The 10,120-nt window shown below is 48.8% G+C and overlaps 1 long non-coding RNA gene across 1 annotated transcript; it reads left to right on the top strand.

Annotated features, from left to right (window-relative positions):
• The first annotated feature begins 872 nt into the window (after positions 1-872).
• Positions 873-1,158, top strand: LOC120865893. Its single transcript, XR_005721544.1, has 2 exons — positions 873-920; positions 1,047-1,158. It is a non-coding gene; the product is annotated as an uncharacterized LOC120865893 (long non-coding RNA).
• The last annotated feature ends 8,962 nt before the right edge of the window (positions 1,159-10,120 follow it).

Below are 10,120 nucleotides of genomic sequence, written 5' to 3'. Positions count from 1 at the left end.
GTCCCCGGGTCTAGGAACCAACTCTCTTCTCTGCTTAGGCTGGGCTGTACTGCGTTCTGTCTCCGGCAGAGTACCCACCACTGGAGCGACCTTCGGAGTTTCACCGTCCAGTGAGGCCCCTGTCGCCTCCTCCGCCGGGTCGGTCAAGCCTGAGCCAGCGATCATAGGCACCCAGGCCGCCCGGCTTGTTGGGAAGGCTGGGCAGTGGGCACGGTCGGCTCACACCTGTCACCCCACGCCTCCTCTCCTGGTTCTGGGAGAGGCGGCTGCACTGACCTCTCACGTCACTAACAGGACTGTCAAGCAAAGGCCCGAAATTGAAATTCCACTTAAGCTCTTTCTGCAGAGCTGGGTAACCAAATGAGACAGCCGTGGAAAATATATGACTTTCATTTGACGTGGAAAGCAGAGCTGTCTAATTGCTTTTGTCCACTGGTGTATAAAGATTGAGACCAGATGTGTTAAAAAAAATAAAATAAAAGGGTGGCAGTGAGCTGGGGAAAGAGAGAGAGAGAGAGAGAGAAGGTTTCTGCCGGCTGTCGCTTGGAACAGTGCAGCCCGATTTCCTCTGTCTCTCTCTTTCTCTCCGTCTCTGTCTGTTGTCTCTTTCTGGGTCTCTGGCTCTCTCTGTTTCCCTCCCCAAGGCAAGGGCCACAAGGAAGTCTTCTAACCGCTAATAAGTTTTCAGAGCCTCGTTGATTTTGCTTTTCACAGAAGATAAAATTGTGACATTGGCCTCAAAAACTTTATTTTCACTTTCCTCAATTCAAAGGGACGCCTGTGGGAGGAAAGGGCTGCACCGAGGTCGGCCGCCTGCCCATCTCGGGGCGGCCCGGCGAGCGAGCGCGGGGGAGGAGCTGTCCCCGCCCGCCCGGCTCAGTGCCAGGAACACAGGCTTCACGTGTAGCTCCACGGGAACGGTGAGATGGTGATCGCCTTTAAATAGAACCACCCAGGGCTCAGCTTCTGGGTTTCATTTTGCAGAAGAGCCCTTAAATCTGCTTCCACATTTTTTTTTTTTTTTTAACCTCTCCGGTTATTTTTAGCACCCGCAGCCACAGAGCCCAGCAGGCCCGCTGAGGCCCTAATGACGTCCTGAGTTGGACGGGTGGAGTTCATATCCTTCGCCAAAGATGCATTTGAAGCATAAAAAAAAAAGTGCAGACTCCAGAGAGAGGTGATGGAGACCCAGGTGCACAGCCCTGCTGCTTCTGTGTCTGGTGAGGGCGATCCACCAAAAAAGGAGTTCATTATTACCTTGCTCTTTCCAAAATTAATTATTTTCCTGAAAATGAAGAATGCGTGTGGCGTATTGGGAAAAGAGACGTCTTCCCAAGTGTCGTTTCCTGAAGGTCACTGTGAACCTTGCCTGGGAGGAAGCAGAGACAGACTCTGCGATAGAACCTCAGGGGGTCCCCCAGCCCCTTCCCAGGCAGTCAGCCTGTCGCTCGCCTGGCAGAGGTGCCCCTTCCCATCTCTGCATCTGACGCTGTGTAGTTTCATCTCCAAACATAAACAGGGATCTCAGAGCTGCCAGGGGTCCTTCCTGTGCTCTGCTAGGGTCCCCCACCATTAATCGCTGGCTGGGGGAAGATAAATAACTTTGATTAATTTCCTCCACATGATTTACAGGCATCCAGCCCTCAGTGATCATACCAGAAGAGAAAGAAAAGATGGAGGGAAAGAGGCTGAGGTCCCCAAGGCTTGTGCTGGGGCCGGCGGAGCCCCCACTTCCAGGAGGGCCCGTCCTCCACCCCCACTCCCCTCCACAGGCCTATGATGGTGCCAGATCAGAGTGCCGCAGAATTCAGGCGTCTTTTCTAACACGGCACCCTTGTGCACCCGTGCTACATAGCTTCAATCTCGTCCGACTCTTTGTGACCCCATGGATTGTAGGCCCTCAGGCTCCTCTGTCCATGGGATTCTCCAGGCAAGAATACTGGAGTGGGTTGCCATGCCCTCCTCCAGGGGATCCTCCCTACCCAGGGATCGAGCCCGTATCTCCCGCGTCTCCTGCACTGGCGGGCGGGTTCTTTACCACTAGCGCCACCTGGGAAGCCCACACCACCCTTGGTATTAACGCCGACCTGATTTCCAAAGGGAGTGACTAATGTGTGGCGTTAACGAAAGCAGTCATTACTGAAAAGAAGGTGATGGGATGCTAAGAAGGCGGCAGGCTTGTCTGGCTCTGTACTTGGCAGCCAGGTGACCTCGGGCAAGTCATTTAGCGGCTCTGGGCCTCCGTGTTCTTGATGGCTCCATGGGGTTGGGGCAGGGCTGGGGACTCCTGTGCAGTTTTGTTGCAAAACTTCAATGAGAAATGAGAGGGATGATGAATCAGTGGGAGGACCACTCTGATTACATCATTACCAGAGCCTCCCTTATAACGCGACCCCAGGATTCAGGCTGACATCTCCCCGAAAACGTGTCTCCTTGTAAAAAGGAGTTTGGCACTTCAGTGAATGCAGCTCAGCCCCAGGTACAGTGTGGAACCCAGGATTCCACCGTGTTCTCCTCCAAGGGCCCATGCAAGGCTGTCTACCACGCCCCCCCCCCTTAAGGAGATGCTCTCCACCCCCTTGAGGAGCAGGCCTGGGGGACCCTTTCAGAGTCACATGTTTCTGCCATCCCTGCCCCACAGGACCCCAGTTGACCGGCCCAAGGAAAAGCACCTGAGCCAAGATCAGCCTGTCCCAGGCTGGCCAGCGCCTGTCAACATTTGGGAATCTGAAGGGGAAACCTGAAGGCCCTGGGTGAAGCAAGGGATCCAAAGCTGAGGGTCGGGAAGCGGGGGGCGGGGGTTCGGGGAGCATGGTGGGAACCGGGAGCATCCGGAGGAAGACTGGGCAAGCGGTCCTTGGGCCCCTTTCCCCCCGCTGGTCCCCAACCACAGAGTGCCCTTCTCCCGGGGCAGAGAAGGGAGGCGCACCCCACGCCTGGGGCCTGGGCTCCGGGGAAGACAGGGCCGCGTCTTAACGCCTGGAAACTGTGAACGCAACCTTATTTGTGATGGATTAATAATTAAGGAACTGGCTGTGACATCACCTTGGATCATATGGGTGGACCCTAAATCCAGTGACAAGTGTCTTTCCAGGACAGAAAAGAAGATGTACAGAGAGACACGCAGAGGAAGCAAGGCCTGGAATTCTGCCCCCAGGAGGCAGGGCGGCCTGGGGCATCCCCTTCCCAGGCTGGGGGCTGGGCCGGGGAGATGCCCGCCTCGAGCCCCTGGAGGTGGGCAGGGCTGCCCACACGTCCATTTCTGACTTCTAGCCTCTCGAACTGAGAGAACACATTTCTGTTTCCTTTTTTTTATCCTTGAGTTTTATTTTTTAATTTAATTTTTATCTCAGGTTGGACTACAGTTGATATAAGTGAATCATTATATATATATATATAGAACTGAATTACTTAGCTCTACACCTGAAACTAACACATTGTAAATGAACTGTACTCCAACATAAAATGAAAATTAAATTGAAAAATAAAACCTAATGATAAAAAAAAAAGAAACAGAAGTGTGTTCTCTCAGTTCAAGAGGCTAGCAAGCTCCGGGAGCTGGTATGGACAGGGAGGCCTAGCGTGCTGCAGTCCACGGGGTCGCAACAAGTCGGACGCAACAGAACAACAACAAAATCTTTTTTTTTCTTGGGTTCTTTTCCCATAGAGCCCATTAGGGAATCCTGAGTGGAACTCCCGGTGCCGTCTCTAGGGCCTGTTGACCGCCCGCTTTACGTAGAGCAGTGTGTGTGCGTTAATCCCAGAGTCCTCACTGGCGCTCCCCACCCCACCACATTTCCCGTTCGGTAACACATCTCTGTTATTTTCAGTCACCACGTTTGTGGTGATCTGTACCAGAGGCCACAGGAAACTAATACATCTTGTGAACCAAAACCATCTGACTACACCTGATGTGTCAGAACTCAGGGAAAGTTTCTCTTTGAGGAGCCATGCCCTAAACACCTCCTTAGTTTTCATCCCTAAATTTTGCGTCCTGCTGCAGCTGCAAGAAAATAACAGAAATGGCTCCCATGCACCAAGCATGTACTAGGCACCGGGAAACAGAATGTGTTTTATCCTTAACCCTCACCAAAAGCCTTTTTCTTTAACCCTGTCCTCATGCCATTCCCGTTTCATAGGTAAGGAGATGGAGGTTTGGAGAAGAGAGGGAACCAGGGCTGGAAGCCAGAGGAAGCCCTCCAGCCCCAAGGCCGGGCGTGTTCTCTGCTCCCACCCCCTGGAGCGGAGGAGGAGAGGGAAAGAGGGCGAGGTCCTGGTAGGCTGACTCATCGGATCGGTACACGTGCCGGCGCCCTGGCCACTGGAAAGAAGTTGGTCTGAATCAGGCCCCGCTTCTCCTTCCTGGCTGAAGGACCTTGGGCCACCACCCACCCTCTCAGAGCCTCTGTCCCCTCCTGAGCAATGGGATTAGAAAGCTCCTTGTCTGATTTTAGGATTAAGGCGGAACTCTGTTCAGCAGGGCTCAGAGGTCCAGCAAGGCTTGTGTGAGCAGGCAAAAAGCCTCAGGGCCCAGGCTGCTCTGAGAGGCGTTTACAGTCTCTCTCGGGGATTTCCCCCTTTGCTTTTAAAACTGTGCATTTCAAGTATTGCTTAGCAGAGTTCTCTGAGCCAAAGACTCACAGGGAGGCCTGGTACAAATGCCCACTCCAGGGCTTCACGCTGGGTGCACTGGATTAACCTTTACTCCCAGGTAGCCTAGGAATCTGAATTCTTCCATGAGCGATTCCATATGGTTGTTCAAATAAAAAAAGTTAGGAATCTCTGCACTAAAGCAGCACTTTTTAAAAAAGTTTTTAATTTTATAATGGTATATAGTTGATTCACCCCTGGAGAAGGAAATGGCAACCCACTCCAGTATTCTTGCCTGGGAAATCCCATGGCCAGAGGAGCCTGGTGGGCTACAGCCCATGGGGGTGGCCAAAGAGTCAGACACGAGTTAGCGACTAAACGACAACAAACAGTTGATTCACAGTGATGTGTTAGTTTCAGAGTACAGAAAAGCAATGCAGGTATACATATACACATATATATTCTTTTTCAGCATCTATTCCCATATGGGTCATTACAGACTGCTGGGTAGAGGCCCCTGTGCTGTACAAGAGAGCCTTGTTGATTATCTATTTTACATATTTGTTGTTCTTCAGTTGCTAAGTCACGTTTGATGTAGTGGGTGCAGAAGCGGTGCTTCTTAAGCTCTAAGTGAAGTGTTAGTTGCTCAGTCGTGTCTGACTTTTTGCGACCCCATGGACTATAGCCCGCCAGGCTCCTCTGTCCATGGAATACTCCAGGCAAGAATACTGGAGTGGGTTCCCACGCCCTCCTCCAGGGGATCTTCCTGACCCAGGGACTGAACCCGGGTTTCCTGCACTGCAGACCAACTCTTTACCCTCTGCCCAGGGAAGGCCCTTAATCTCCGGTGAGCTTGCCAAATACCTGCGGATCTTGTTGAAATGCAGATTCTGGTTCCTCCAACTGAGGGGGGGCCTGAGAGTCTGCCTTTCTCTCAAGCTCGTGGGGGACCCCCGTGGGGCTGGTTAGGGAGCCACAGGCTGAGCTGCAAGAGGAATGACCGAGCAGGACGTGGATGGAATTTACAGGCTTGAGTCATAATCCTCAGGGTCTGTCAGCGCCTTCCAGGACCCGCACTGTCTGCTTTCAGTATCGGCGCAGTCATGGGGGGAACTGGGTCCCAGCAGCCCGACACCCAGGCAGCTTTCTGCAGGGGAAACGGCGGTGCCCACGGATGCTGGAAGTGCAGTATTGGTGCAAGCTCACTCTCCTGCGTGCGCCACAGGGTGGTAGTGAACCTCCGCCCAGAGGGTGGGGCGCACCGTGCGCCCTCCGCGTCCCCCGGGCTGGGTTTCTGGTCCTGGAAGTGCTGGGGTAGCACTTTCAGACTGTGTCACCCCTGACAGACGTTTCCACTCTGGAATCTCCCCTCGAGCTGCCCCGCCTGACTCTCTCACCCTCCCAGTCTCCACGAGGGTCTGCTCGGTGGGGTTAAGCGCTGGGCCCTTCCCACTTTCCCGAATTTTGGTTGCCTTTCCCTTCCGCCTGGGTGCACACACTAACTTTTTTAACTTTCTACTTTGAAATAATTTCAAGCTCTGAGAAGAGCTAAGAGCAGTTCGCACAGTAAAATGGCGCAGCCCCTTTGGAAACAGGCGTTGGCGGCTCCTTTGAAAAGCTAAGCCCCCATTTACCATCGGACCGGGCAGGTCTACTCCTGGGTATAGTCCGCAAGTGAAAGCAGCGACTTGACACGTAGCAGCATTATTCACAGCAGGCAAAGGGGGAAAACAACACAGGCATCCACTAACGGACAAGTGGATGAACAAAATGCGGTCTCTGTGTACAACGGGTACTAGTCAGCCAAGATACGGACTGACGTTCGATAAACGCTGCAATGGCAATGAACCTCAAAAACACAATAGTAAGAAAGTAAAAAAAAAAAGAAACCATATAAATCCACATACTGTATGATTCCATTCGCAGGAACTCCAGAATAGGTGGGTTCATAACTGTAGAAAATAAACACCAGCGGCTCAGGGCAGACGGAGAGGGACCCGGACTGCCTCATGGGCAGCAGGGATTTTTTGGTTGTTGCTGCTGTCGTTTTCGGGTTTTGGCCACACCACCTGCCACGTGGGAACTTAGTTCCCTGACCAGGGGCCAAACCCAAGACCCCGGCAGCGGAGTCTCAAGAGTCTCAACCACTGGATGACAGAGACGTCCTGGAGGTTTTCTTTTGAGATGTTTTCTCTTTCTTTCTAGTTCTCTTTGCCACTAGAGAGAGGGGGTGGATGCGCAGACCTGTGGTTCTATTAAATGTCCTTGAATTGTGCGCTTTTACATGGACAGCTTTATCTTGTGGGAATTTCACCTCGAATTTTAAAAATTGTGCTAAAATTTATGGGATTCTATTTTTTCTTTCTCTGAACCATTTATGCCAACTAAATAGTTCAGCATGTATCCCCTAAGAACAGAAACAGCTTACATAACTCCAGTAAAATTATCAAATTCAGAAAATTTAATATTATGCCGTACTAATACCTAAGCTACAGTCCACAATCAAATTTTGCCAATTTCCCAAGGATGTCATTTACAGCAATTTTTCTCCCAGTGCTGGATCCAGGATTACATAATGTATGAGTTGTCAAGTCTCTTTGCTCTCCTTTAATCTGGAACACTCTCTCAACCTTCAAGTCTTTTTAAAAAATTATTTCTTTTTATTAAAATATAAATTTGCCTTTTATTGAAGTATAAATTTACAATTTTGTGCTAGCTTCAGGTGTATAGCAAAAGGATTCAGTAATAACATAAATATATACATATATACTTTCTCAGATTCTTTTCTGTTATAGGTTATTATCAGGTTCGTGCAAAAGTAATTAGGGTTTTGCATTGTTAAACTCTGCTGTTTGATATTGGATTACATTCTTAAATAAACGTGGTTATGTTATACATCATTTTAATGTGCATTTCTCAATTCTTTTTTTTTTTTGCTAATGACTTATTACTAGCTATTTATTTTGTATTCATTTTAGACTAGGGAAATGATGCTAGACAAAAAGCAAATTGAGAGATTTTTCTCACTCGAGTTCAAAATGGGTCATAAAGCAGTGGAGACAACTTGCAGCATCAACACACTCGGCCCAGGAGCTGCTCCCAAATGTACAGTGCGGCTGTGCCTCAGGAAGCTTTGCAAAGGAGACGAGAGCCTTGAAGACTAGCAGGGCAGTGACCGCCACGGGAAGCTCACAGTGACCAGTTGAGAGGACCTTCGAAGCTGATATTCTTACAACGACCCGAGAAATTGCCGAGGAACTCAGTGTTGAGCTTTCTACAGTCATTCAGCATTTGAAGCAAACTGGAAAGGTGAAGAGGCTCGGTAAGTGGGCGCCTCCTCAGCTGATCACAAGTCAAAAAATCGCCCTCTTGAAGTGTCATTTTCTCTTATTCTACAAAACAACTACAAACCATTTTTCGATCGGATTGTGATGTGTGACAAAAGGTGGATTTTACACAACAACTGGCAATGACCTGGATTGAGAAGAAGCTGCAAAGCACTTCCAAAGCCACACTTGCACCAAAAAAGGTCCTGGTCACTGCTCGGTGGTCTCTGCCGGCCTGACCCACTACAGCTTTCTGAATCCTGGTGAAACCATTCCATCTGAGAAGTACGCGCAGCAAATCGGTGAGATGCGCTGAAAGCCGCAATGCCTGCAGCTGGCATTGGTCCTCAGAGAGGGCCCGGTTCTCTCCATCCAACACTCACCGCGCGTAGAACAAATACACTCTTGCCTCTTCCGCCATATTCACCTGAACTCTTGCCGTCCGACTACCACTTCAAGCATCTCGACAACTTTTTGCAGGGAAAACTCTTTCACAACCAGCAGGAGGCAGAAAATGCTTTCCCAGAGTTCAAGGAATCCCGAAGCACAGATTTTTAGGCTCTGGGGAATAAACAAAGTTATTTTTTGTTGGCAAAAATGTGTTGATTGTACTGGTTCCTGTTTTGATTAATAAAGATGTGTTTGAGCCTAGTTATAATGATTTAAAATTCAGGGTCCAAAACTACAGTTACATTGGCACCAACCTAATACAAGGTATTGAATACAGTTCCCTGTGCTAGAGAGTAGGTCCTTGTTGGTTACCTATTTTATATGTAGGAGTGTCTGTTAACCCTAAACTTTTCATTTCTCCCTCCCCACCTTTCCCCTCTGGTAACCATGGTTTGTTTTCTAAGTCTGAACGTCTGTGACTCTGAGAGTCTGTGAGTGAGTCTTTGAGTCTGAGAGTCTGTGAGTCTGTGAGTCTGTGAGTCTGAGAGTGTGAGTCTCTGAGTCTGAGAGCCTGTGAGTCTCTGAGTCTGATTTAAGGTAGTCCCTGCCTTCAAAGAGCTCATTGTTTTGTTGGGGTGACAAGTCTCAAAGTCTCCAAATTCTGGAGGAGTGATTCTGTCCATTATATTAACTACTTCTTTTATCAATTTTATAGCTGAAAGCATCAAATGCCCTGATATTGGGAAAGATTGAAGGCAGGAGGAAAAGGGGACAGAGGGTGAGATGGTTGATGGCATCACCAACTCAATGAACATGAGTTTGAGCAAGCTCCGGAAGATGGTGAAGGACAGGGAAGCCTGGTGTACTGCAGTCCGTGGGGTCACAAAGAGTCAGACACGACTGGGTGACTGAACAACAAGCTGAAAGCAAGAGAGACCTGTATGAAAACCAAGGACGGATGTATAGTCAGGACGGCCATGAAAACCAAGCCCTTGTTGAACCTCTTGCACACTGTAGGACTGTTTGGTTTAGAATATTCCACTAGATTGAGCAAAGAACTGAAATGATCTTAAACAGGCCAAAGCACAGAGTTTTATTGGGAAAACCGTTTCAATATTGTGTGCTTTTAAAATGATCAATACTTTTTCTTTAATATTTTTAGTAGACTGATTCTTTGAACTGTTGGAATAAAACTTCAAAGGAACTGAGAGTCTAGTGAGTCCCACCGAGAGGTGGGTTAAAGGGCTGCCATGTGCCTATAAACAGACTTGTCTTCATCTATTCATTTCCCCCTTGTGACTAATCTTTCTTGTCTTCCACTTGCATTGTCTGAAGGAGGGGGAAAGAGCACACTGACAAAACACGTTTCTTGGGCTGCTTGCAAGTACTTCTCACACTGCGTCACTTTGTCCATTTTGAGGGCTAGAAACATGATAATACCTTGTAGAGTTAAAGAACAATATATATATATGGCTCAGATATTTGAGAGTTCCCACTCTATTATTTGCTAGATTTTCATAATTTCAGATCGATTTTACTATAAAATTACCTATTTTACTGCATAATATATATATGTGTGTGCGTATATAGATAAATCACTTAACAGAATGGAGGCTCAATGGCTAATGATTGCACAGCGGCTTGGAATAAATGCACTGTTCAGTCATGTTTTCCATGACTTTTTCTAGAAAAGGGCACAGCCACCACCTCGTACCTGACAACAGAGACAAGTAAACAGCCCAGGGAAGGGAGGGATCAATGGGCATTTCAAGTCACCACCTTTCAAATGTAAAAAATGCTTATTTGCTCTCAAC

This window comes from Oryx dammah, unplaced genomic scaffold, assembly GCF_014754425.2.
Source record: "Oryx dammah isolate SB20612 unplaced genomic scaffold, SCBI_Odam_1.1 HiC_scaffold_7, whole genome shotgun sequence".
Classification (NCBI taxonomy): Eukaryota; Metazoa; Chordata; class Mammalia; order Artiodactyla; family Bovidae; genus Oryx; species Oryx dammah.
This window is presented reverse-complemented; position numbering and strand designations above follow the sequence as displayed.